This window comes from Ambystoma mexicanum, chromosome 14 (genome assembly GCF_040938575.1).
Source record: "Ambystoma mexicanum isolate Mex_15411 chromosome 14, UKY_AmexF1_1, whole genome shotgun sequence".
NCBI lineage: Eukaryota > Metazoa > Chordata > Amphibia > Caudata > Ambystomatidae > Ambystoma > Ambystoma mexicanum.
This window is the reverse complement of record NC_090940.1, coordinates 249,835,664-249,847,870: the sequence shown is the minus strand read 5'-3', so window position 1 is coordinate 249,847,870 and position 12,207 is coordinate 249,835,664.

Genomic DNA, 12,207 nt, shown 5'->3' with positions numbered 1-12,207 from the left:
GCTCCCTTCACCACCAGGTACCTAAGGGGAGCCAGAAATGCCTTCCCACAAATCATTTCCTGTGTGATTGGTCGAAACCATGTCCCAGAAAACAAACACTTGCCTCCCCATGCTTATATCTCTGTTACATGTAAAGCCACCCAGAAATATGGGTTAGGGCATAGCCAACTATATGAGACTTTGCACATTACACACATGTCCAGGTTGAAAATGACAAGGCTCGATTGTTCAGGGAAAGAGCCCCAATCCTGAACAGGGGACAAGTATACAAATAGGGACAGGAACTGGGAATGGTTGGTGATTCAGGTAAGGTCAGAGGTGGAGGACAATCAAGAGATCAGCAGCAGGGCAAAGGACTGTGGAGTTGATTCTTGGAGCAGTTGACATATTGGCTAGAGTCTGGAAGAAGTATTGCAGTGTGACAGTGTGTGTTTGTGTGCTGGGTGTTTAGAAAAAGTGTGTAAAGAGTGAATGAGAAACACAATAGGACTGGATGAAAGGAGGAGGACTGAGTAGGAAATAGTGTGAAGGAAGGAGTAGAAGTATTGATATTAATTATATTAATTAGGTGTTTATAATGTGCTTGATACTGAAGATGTTTCTAACCAAAGACCTGGGATTCGAACCTGTGTTGAATTGGTTTGTCTTGTCTTAAAGATGAGCATGTTGCCACTAAGCTATACTACCTGTGCCCAGGGAGTATTAATGTGAAGGAGGGAGACGTAGTTGTAGAAGGGAGATTAGCATCAAAGAGTTGAGGCAAGACTTAGGAGATCTAATCGGATAGAAGACTGGTGGGAGAAGTGAGACAGAAGGACTAAGCAGTAAGAGTTGAAAGAAAGAGATGTGAGTTGCTGTGGTATAAAAGGTGTGAATAAAACAGAGTTACTTCAAGGCAGCATCATAACTCCCCATTAAGACACTCACCACTGGATAGTATAGGAGAAATTGGAAGTCTCTGAGAGAGACTATTGAGACAAGGCATTCAGCCGTGTGTCCCTCACCATTCGAATAAGACAGTTTTGAACAATAGGTGTCAAGCTTCTGTATTTATTAACCTGGTGTCAGTGATGCCTGAGTTAGGGTGGAGGTTCGACACTAGATGAGGTAGAGATGAATCTCTATAGGCCCCACACATCTATTAATCAAAAGCTCTTGAACAGCCTTTGAGGCAGGAAATTATTATCTAGCCATGTGTTACAATAATGATTTTTTTAAAAAAAGGAAAAACAACTATCGGGGTAATTCATAGAATTCAGTGCACAAGTGGCACACGCGGCTGGCGCACAGTGTGCGCGTGCGACAGTCTGCGCCAGCCGCGTGCGCCAAAACCCATTTCGCCGCACAGCGTATTCATGGATTTTAATATTCCTAAGCAGCCAGAGTCGTGGCGCAGAGTGGCGCAGCGACCCTGCAGCAGCACCAGTTACGCCCCCAACCCTACCCCGTGCACCATGAACAGCGCACAAATCCAGTACATGGCGCACAGGCCAGTGGACCAGCATACAGCCCCCCCAACCAGGAAAACGCATCTAAAACTCCCAGCGCACCCCTTGGAATTCACGTACCCTGTTCGTGCTAGGCCAATTGCGTATAAAACTCCCCGCGCACCCCTCGGAATACACGTAGGTAGGCCCTGTGCGAGCAGGGCGCGTGTATTTCTGGGGTGCACAAACAAATTGGCAGTGTGTGTCCTCCCAGGTGTGCCCTCACACCCCTCCCCAGGGCCTGCAGGCAGACCACAACACAGGGGAACACACTGCACCCCTGGCCATGCCCCACAGGCAGCCCATCCACCCTGGTGAAGCTTCCCAGCCAGCCCACATGTCACCACGCACAAGTGAGCACTGACTCATGTCCCCCCACCCACTCACCCACCCAGCAGTGAAGGGCACCTGGCTGCAGGCCCCCACTCATGTCCCCCCACCACCCAGCAGTGAAAGGCACCGGCCAGCAGGCCCCCACTCATGTCCCCCCACCCACCCACCCAGCAGTGAAGGGTACCTGCCAGCAGGCCCCCACTCATGTCCCCCCACCCACCCACCCAGCAGTGAAGGGCACCTGCCAGCAGGCCCCCACTCATGTACCCCCACCCACCCACCCAGCAGTGAAGGGCACCTGCCAGAAGGCCCCTACTCATGCCCCCCACCCACCCACCCAGCAGTGAAAGGCACCTGCCAGCAGGCCCCTACTCATGTCCCCCCAAGCAGTGAATGGCACCTTCCAGCAGGCCCCCACTCATGTCCCATCACCCACCCACCCAGCAGTGAAGGGCACCTGCCAGCAGGCCCCCACTCATGTCCCCCCACCCAGCAGTGAAGGCCACCTGCCAGCAGGCCCCCACTCATGTCCCCCACCCACCCAGCAGGGAAGGGCACCTGCCAGAGGGCCCCCACTCATGTCCCCCCACTCACCCACCGAGCAGTGAGGGGCACCTGCCAGCAGGCCCCTACTCATGTCCCCCGACCCACCCAGCAGTGAAGGGCACCTGCCAGCAGGCCCCTACTCATGTCCCCCCCACCCACCCACCCAGCAGTGAAGGGCACCTGCCAGCAGGCCCCCACTCATGCCCCCCAACACATCAACATGACCCACAATCCTGGCCCTCATGGCCACCCAAATCCCACCGCACACCACCCCTGCCCAAATAACCAACCAAGCATAACATACACCCCACCTTGAAGTGGCCATTTTATGAAACAACCCAAATGGCATGTATGTACATCAACACATGTCCGTCACACACACACAATGGGTGCCAGTGAATGTGAAAACCCAAATTGTGACATGCATGAAACCAATGAGAGAATACCACACATTGAAGTACGGGAAAAAATGTATTGAACAAAAAATGTGGTGAAACAAATTCAAAGACCAAACAATGGACATAAGGAAAACAATGCAGAATGTCACATAATGATAAAAAAAGGAAATCAGAATCCAAAATATATGAAATCAAAAATGTCTCCAAAGTCTCCCTCCAACAAAGCAAATCCAAACAGAAATGAAAAAGTAAAATCTATTGCTCCATGGAAAAATCAAAAAAGAAAATGCTGACAAATCCACACTCCAACTATTTACAAGGATGAAATCCTGGTTCCATGAGCCCAATTGTCCAAATGAAACCTACAAAAATACACTAACTAATGAAGAACTATATACAAAAATGTGGGGTATTGTCCAAGCTCCCCAAAAAAAATGAAAACAAAAATGAAACCTAACACTAACTAACTAACTAACTATTTACAATGGCAGCGGGCTAGTCCGACGGCTCACATTTTGATGTCCCGGGACACGGCATCATCGAACTCCCGCTCAATGTCCTGGAGGCGGTCCTCTTCCATGGCCCCAAGGGTTTGCAGGGACGATGACATGTTGACCTCCAACCCCCTGCGAATTGCCTCGAGGCACTCGGCCCGCCTCAGTGCCCTCCGCATGGAGTTCTCCGCCCTGACCATTGTGAGCCGTGCCTCTTCCGCTTGCTGCCGGTCCGCATCTATGGCATGGCCCAACCGCTGCCACATGGAAAACACTTGCAATCCTGGGTCCTCCTGCCCTCTGGCCGATGCCTGCCCCTCCGATGTTGAAGGCCCGAGCCATCATTGCTCCCACCATGTTGCTGCTGCTGCTGTGCCTGTACCTGCACCCTGGCTCTTACTGCCTGCATGTCTTCCGCCGGCTGGGGTGCAGTTGTCGTGGTGGCCACCCCTGCTGGACATCCGACTCCCGACTGTGGCAGGGATGTGTCCTCCACCAGCCTGGCCGCTGGGTCAGAGGCAACTCCACAGGGTACCCAGGTGATACATAGGTGGGAAGATGGCATGGAGGACGACTGGCGCATAGGGGGTTCAGGTGAGGAGGAGGTCGGAAGAAGGTCCAGCACATGGAGGAATCCAGCCCTGGTGACCCGTCCCAGTAGGTCAACGCGGTCAAAGAGGCATCCGAGATGACGTGCAGTGTCTTCACGAAACTGCTGCAGGTCACCTCGCATGCCCCACTGATGCAACGCTATCCCAGCCAGGACAGGCTCAACCCGGTCCCGGATAGCCACATCCAAAGGGAGAGGAAGGCCAGTTGTTGTGCGCCCATCCCCTCCCTGAAAACGGGTCTGGACGTAGGCATCCCTGCTGGTGCCGGATGATGCAGTCACAGGATCAGGGACAGGATTACACACTGGCACCTCCGCGGCGGCCTGTGCTGCCTCCTGTCCCTGCCCCTGCACTGCACCACTGGCACCAGTGGAATTCCCACCTCCAGACCCCGTGTGTGTCCCTTCCACGGCCTCCTCCTCCAAACCCACCACCAACCTGGATGACTCCATGTCATCTTCCTCCATCGGACCCTGTGGGGTCTCAGCTGCCCCTTCTGCTGCCGAGGAGTCCATCTCCAACCTCCGCCACCTTGGACCTACCCTCGGCAGCTGCGGCCTGGGATGCGGCACTCCTCACTCCCCGAAGAGATGACAATCTGGGAGGGGAACCGGGCCTTGCGTCTCCGGCTGCTGGTGCGATCCCTGCCGCTTTGCTCCACAGCACCCTCTCCGCCCCCTTCATCAGTTGACGTTGCAGACAGGGAGAGCTAGAACACAGGCATCAAAACTGTACAATGGACTAATACACACATGACAGTTGTACATGAGTGGCAGTGTCAAACTTCAGACATGGCATCACACTCCCTAACACACATGTCATTTCTACTCACAAACATGAGCAATTCCACAGCAATATTGCACCAGGCAGCACCATCCATACACATACAACAGCATCAGCATGCAAAGATGAGCCTGAAGTCACATGAAACACGGGGAGTGCACAACACATGCAGACACACCAACACACTTACATGCATGTGTACATGTCCACCAACTGTCACAGTGATGAGATTGCCATCCATGTCACATCTGGCATTTGGCCTTCTACATGTCAGTGCCACATGCATCCATGTGGCATCACAGTTGCACACTTGTCAAATACACACATATGCACACAGTGCAAATACATGCAGCTGGAACCACCATCCATGTGTGACACCACAACAATGCCAACGTACATACACAGCAATGAAAACTTGTGTGCTCCCACACCTGCATTTGGCCTGCATGCTTACCAACATATACACCATCCATGTGTCTCACACATGAGAGGACTCACATGTGTCAGCCTCACGCCCCTGTACATACACATCCATACATGGCCCTACAAAAACACATGTATAACCTGCACACTACTGGCACTCCACAACACGCACAGCGTCCAATCAGTATGCATGTACACTTACCGCTCGACTCCAGATGGGTCTGCCTCTCAAGGACCTGGACGTGGAGTGCTGGGTGTATGCGTTCCAGGACCCTCATTTGGTGGTCTGACAGCTGGCCCCAGCGCCCCTTGGCATCCGCTGCCTTCAAGAGGCGCTGGGCCTTTTCAACGGTCTTGGACCTGAAGTCCTCCTAGCGCTTCCGGACATGTTTGATGTCGCGGACTGCCACCCCCTCCTTGTTGATGGCAGTCATGATGTCCATCCAGATCCTGGTCCATCGTTCATTGTCGGTGCGCAAACTTCCAAAGAGGGCATCATACTGCCCCAGGACTTGCTCCACCAGGACACCAACTTCCCTGGCACTGAAGCTGGTAGCCCTCTGCCTCTTTGGCTGGGGGTTGCCAGTGGTGCCAGATGGTGTTGTGCCCGACATGGCAACCCCAGAGGCAGGTGTGGGTGGGCAACTGGGTCCTGGGGCTGGGCTGTGGAGCGATGGTATTCCAGTCGGGAGTCTTCAGTTCCAGCAGGGGTGGTCACAGCAACTGCACCCCAGGCTGAAGTGCAGGCAGCAAATAGCAGGGCACGGGGGCAGCAGGCAGGCAGCAGCAGATGGCAGGTGTGAGCGTGCTTGGGGTTCTTGGGGGCAGTAATTCGGCCTTCTGGGCAGGAGTGTGGTCTTCTGTGTGTTGTCGCGTGGCCAGCTTGATACGGAGTGATTTGGCACATGAAAAAATTGCACGTCAGCGTGTAATTCGAGGAAAAGCCCTTAGCACGTAAGCGCGTCTGTGACGTTACACACGCGGGTGTTTCCCTAGTGACGGGTGCATAGTGAATCAGCATGTGAGAAAACAACATGTCCTTGTGTTAATGCGTGTAATTCGAGGAAAGGGCCTAAGCGCGTAAGTGAAGTGACACGCACGGGCGTATCCCTCAGCATGGGTTAAAGGTGAGCAGGGCCAGCAGTTCACTGTACGTGCCTTTCGTGGAGACCGACGTGTGTGTTGCTACTTCGTGTTGTTTCGCACGCCATCACAACATCACAGTGGATCAAGGACGTATCTCTTCTTTTGGTGGGGTTATTGGCTACGCATGTTTTTCATTATCACACTAGTCTGATGGTGAGTCGCGCACACTATTTTTTCTACTGCGGGTGCCCCTTTGTAGCACGTACCCGTTTTGAGGTCATAGTAGCCTGTGTGTCCCACGCGTACCTGTTTTTCGTGTCCCGGGGTGCCGCCACGTACTGCGGGAGGTTAATTCCACACACGTGGGCTACCGGGGGTTGCGTGAAGACACAGCATGTACGCGAATACATTGGACCAAAGGCCCTTTAGCGCGTAAGCGCATCTGTGACGCGCAAGGGCGTTTACCTCAACACGGATGCATGTTCATTGTACACGTGCAAAAACTGCACGTCCGAGTGTCAGCTCATGTAATTGGAGGAAAGGGCCTTAGCGCGTACACGCGTAAGTGACGTTGTACGTGTGGGCCGGTTGAAAAGGTACGTTTAGGATGCCATTTTCTTGTATGTGCTTTTTGTGGAGAGCCAGTGGGTGAATTTTGTACTTCTAGTCAGTTCACACGCGATTACTTCACAACGATTCAAGTTCGTACTCCCTGTTACCTCTGACAGCATTTAATTCTTACTTTGGCCTGTTTCCTTAAACAGTGTTCTCTTCTTCTTTTGTCCTGTTTCCTCAGACAGCGTACAATTCTTCTTTTGACGGGGCGTCTTTTTCACATTCTTTTTCCAGGCATACGGTGAGTGGCGCACGTATTTACCAACTGTGCTTGCCCCGTGTGTCGTGTACCCCTTCAGAGGTCAGTGTAGGCTGCGTGTATTAGGCGTATGCTTATTTTTGTGTTTCTGGGTGCCACAGCGTAGTGCAGGTTCATTTTTCCATGCACGTGGTCTACGAGGGGTTGCGTGCATGTTCATTTTTGTTTTCGGGGGGGCCTGTATGTTGCATGACCCGTCATCTTCCCCCAGGGGTCACAGACAGCCTTGCTAGAGCACTAGGGTACGAATTCCATCTAGTACCCTACCCCCTTTCACCCCCAATTGCCCAGGACAATTGTTTACTGCTACTCCCATACGCACAACAACATCAGTGCCATGGTTGGGAGGCAATCAAGCGGTAAGGGAGGCAAAGGTGGCCGACCTCCAAAAGTTGGGTATGGTGGGCATGGTAGGGGACGTGGCCAGGATTTTCAGGGTGCCCTTAGACCCCCGTGTGTGGTGGACCAATCAGGGACACCCATGCCCCCCCCCATGGTTGTGGGAAACATAGCTGACACCATCCCAGCTCAGCCCTTGTTGGGCCAGCCCATGTTGGCTCCTGAACCGGCACAGAATGACTCCCAGGCTGACTTCCAGGTCAGCAAGTCCAAGCCACGTGTGGTGGTGCAAGTTGCTGTCACCAGGCCAAGTGGATCTGGGGCAGCAATATCATCTGCTGCCCCAAGTAGGCAGGGTGGGGAGGCTGCAGGGGCATCTGCAGCTCTATCCACCCCAGCTCTGAGTCTCCCAGCCGGGACAGTGTCGGTACAGGTCCATCAAACCGACGTTGGGCCTGCCAACATAACCCTGCAGCCAATGCCTGCACCAAGACCTATGCTCATTGTGCATTCGCACAATCCTAGTACCCAGTCACCGGCGCTTCTGCCCCTACTGACCAGAGCGGCGTAAGCCACTCAGGATCCACACCACCTTTGAAAAAGAAGAAGAAGGGTGCTCTGGTGGTACAGGCTGAGACCTCAGACACTGCTACACACTCCGGCACTTGTGGCCTATGTGTCAGCACATAGCAGCGCAATGGTGGTGACTGCAGGGTGCAAGACCACACCTGGTCAACGTAAGGCACACTGGCAGACCATTGCGGATATGATTAGTGCCCTTGGATTTGTGAGGTGCACAGCTGATGATTGCTACAAGCGGTGGAATGACCTGAAACGTAGAGCAAAGAACGAGCTGGCCTCAAATCATGCCGCTACTCTGGTGACTGGCGGTGTGTCTCCACCAGAGGACAACCAACTCACTGAACATGAGTCTGTTGCTGGAACCTTCATCACAGAGGAACAGATCCAAGGCATGGGAGACCTACCAGATTACGACGCATTGTCCGGTGAGTGCCCATGCATGTGTGTGTAATCCATGTATATGTTGTTTGGGTGACGGGTTCTGATTGAGTGCCTGGTGAAGGTGTGTACTCCTGAGTGATATGGGTCACCCATGTGCTTCCTCCAAAACATTCACCAGCCTTGAATCTGGGTATGACAGTATCCCTTCTGCCCACAATAGCCAATTAGCGCAACATTACTGCAGTTGCCCTTGAACTGTCATCTTGCAACAACATTGTTCAGATTTTTTCAGGGTTCATTCAGGCTGATTGTTTCAATTCTCCAATTTTCGCAATGCATTTATCAGCCCTAATGCTGCATATGTGACATGCTTCTGTCATTGATTACACCCCTCATTCGCCCACATTTGTTACCTTGTCATGTGAATGATTACACCATTCAGGCTGATTGAGTATTGGCCTGCTCCCATTAATTTTTGGGGCCTGTTTGAATGTGGTACATGATAGTTGTTTCCTGTCATGTTGAAGTGACCAACCATTGATGTGTACATCTGCCTGCCATCACTGTATTATTGTACACTGGATATGTTGCAGTGTGTGGCACATGTGTATTTTGTCACACTAGGTAGCATTTTTCATCTCATCATGTCCATCTCACATGGATGGGTGACAGTACTCATTCACTGACATATGGCTGTACTTGTCAAATGTGCTATGGCTATGCTACATGCCATCTGTGTGCTGGCATGTGTCATGTATGTGTATTGGACATGCCACTCACAGGCTAATGTGTGATGCCAGTGCTACCCAGCATGCAGCAAATGTGTTGCTTTTCCATCTCGGTGTCATCAGTGTCTGCTTTTTGCCTCCCCTTCCAACTCATTGACAGTGCATGCATGCCAAGGTTATAGTCATGTGGGAAATGTGTAAATCATGTACTGAATCTCTGGCTTGTCAGGACTATGTGTGTGCTATGGTGCTAATGCCTGTTTCCATTTTTTGTCTTTCATGTTTTTGCAGGTGATGATGCACTTGATGCTGTTGAGGTTGAGGAGATGGTGCAGGCACAGGAGGAATCTCAGGCACGACCAGGCACCAGTGGGGGACGTGGTGTGGTGGTGGGTGAAAACCCAATCTTACTGCAGACCATACTGTCCAGGGGTGTCTCTGGGTGCACGTCCCTAGACCTCTATTCAGGTGCTGAATCGGATGATGAGACTTATGTGCCGTCGCAGGTGAGTATTTCTAGTCTCTAGCAGGGATTCTGTTCTGTCCAACCCACCTGCAACAGAGGTAGAACCCTCTATGGGGATGTCAGTGTTGGTAAGTCCGCCTTTGGTGGTTACGGATGCAGGGACACACTCCACAAAATCTGATCCTGTTCCTGGGCCAGCAGATCAGAGGGGGAATGCAGTTCTGCAGCCTCAGGCAGTGCCAGCACAGCAAGGTGCAAATCGCCTTGCCCCGAACAGGTGTGGTGCCCGCTGACGCGGTGGCCGTATGCCACTAGGCAATACTGTATGGGAAAACTCAATTTACAGTATAGCAGCCCAACAGGGAGCATTGGTTGAAATGATGGCTCAGGCAATGGAGAGGGTGGCCACTTTCATTCTCCCCCCTGAAAGGCAGATGGAGCAACAACATCAGGCAACAGACTCAATTTGCCAATCACACAGGGAAGACATGTTGGCGTCCAACAGGAACCGACAGGCGGTACTGGAGACTCCCGGTGAAGCCATATCTATAGAGTCACATGGCCACAGGGAAGCCCTGAGGGTAGAACTCCATAACCTCAGGGAGACTCTGGGTGAACTTGAGGATTCCCGAAATTGAAGGTCAGAACAGCAGCTGGAGCAGCTCACACGCTCGCTCTCAGCTGAGCTGCAGGCATCTCGGGAGGAGATCCGGGCATTACGGGTTGCCATGCGTGCAGAAATGCAGGCAACCCGTCAGGTGCTGCATGGGGATCTCCGTACTATCATCTTCCAGAACGAGACCTTCCACACCTGCATGCCTGCTGCCATGGAAGACCATACTAGTGCTTTGCGTGGGCTGCCTCCCATAGCACCACCACCTCCTGATGCAGCAGCAGAGGGTGATGAGAACGACAGCAGCACTCCTCCCAGCCCTCCTCCCACACTAGCGTAGCCGTGCAGGCCATGAGCCCATGGAGGTATTTTTTTTCTCGCAACATCCACGCAGGTGGCTGTTGGTGTGCAGCCTGTCCTTGAACCTCCTTGTGTGGCTCCCATGGGCATCACTGTTTATCTCCTGCTTCCCTTTCCATGGGCTTGCAAAGGGTGTGACCAAGTGACAGTGACTTACACAGTGACATGAGCTGTGTGGGCAGTCTGTAGTCAAAACTGTATGTACATGCCTAGTGGGGATTGTTGTTGTATTGAATACTGCATGGTATATTGATATGTGCTTGTGCATCCATGTCTTCCTCCTTATTCACAGGTACCTTCTTCATGTCTTCACAAGGCCGTCTCCCTTGCGGATGCAGTTCATGTTGTACACAGTACACTAACACATTTGCCTGACGTCAACACTCTGCAGTTGGAAGGGGTGGTTGTGCTGGCTTATTCAGGTTGTAAAACCTGCACTACTTTTATTTGGTACTGTCCTATTTTGGTAATGTTTCATCCTGTGTTGCTGTATTGTGTTGCTGGTAAGTATTTGGTCATGTGTGCTGTTTGTTATTGATTACTGGGAGCATATTGTGTGTGGCCTGTTTCCATTTGGGACAGTGCACTTTGTGACACTTGTGTCATGTGTTGTGCATTCCTTTGTTTGCTTTCACATTGCTTGACATGCCATGGTGTGTTGGGTAGCGGAGATGGGGAGGGGTTGGGTGACATGGCACTTTTTTCATGTTGTATTTTGCAAGGGGGTAGTTATTCATGCAGCATAAATGTGTGTCTTTTTGTGGCACAGCATTGGTTGTCTTTTGGTAGGTAGGGATGCACACAATGTAACACTTCCAGGTGATCAATCTCAGGCTGGTATGATTGTGACAGTTGACTGTCCCTTATGTCATCATCATTGATTGTCAGCTGGTATTTACCAGGGCTGTGTGCACTCCACAGGGGTGTGATTTTAGGTGAAGTAATTAGCCACGAGCTGCATACGGGCGGCCTCACCACGTGCCCTTACCCTCCCATGCGCAGTGGCCGTGCATGTGGTTGGGGATTTGGGGGCACCACTATGTCCACCGTCAGGCCCCGGCGGGTTGCAACGTTGTGCAGGACACATGCTGCCACTATGATCCTGCACAATACTGGGGGCGCGTATAGCAGCTGCCCACCAGAGCAGTCAAGGGAGCGAAAGCGTGACTTGAGCACTTCTAATGTGCGCTCCACTATGCCCCGGGTTGCAATATGGGCTGTGTTGTATCTTACCTCGGGTGGTGCGGTGGGGTTCCGAATTGGCGTCATCAGGTGGGTGCTCAGAGGGTAGGCACTGTCCCCTGGGGAGGTGATGATGGGTATCATTAGTGAGGTTGTGACATTACTCAGTATCTGACATGCATGCATGTGCAGAGGCATTTATACTCACCAAGCAGCCATGTATCGCCGTGCTGCCCAGCTTCTAGGTCCCGGTTTAGGGTTGACATTCTGTAAATGAAACTGTCATGGGTGGACCCTGGATAGTTGGCATATACTGAGGTGATGATTCCCTTGGCATCACATACTACCTGCACGTTGATGGAATGCCAGTGCTTACGGTTTCTATAGGTGTGCTCAGTTGCCCTGGGAGGACGTAGAGCCACATGGGTGCAATCAATGGCACCTAGCACTTTGGGGAAGTGTGTCACCCCGTAAAAATTCTGGGCAGGTATATGTGCCTGTGGACTGATGGGCGTGCAGTC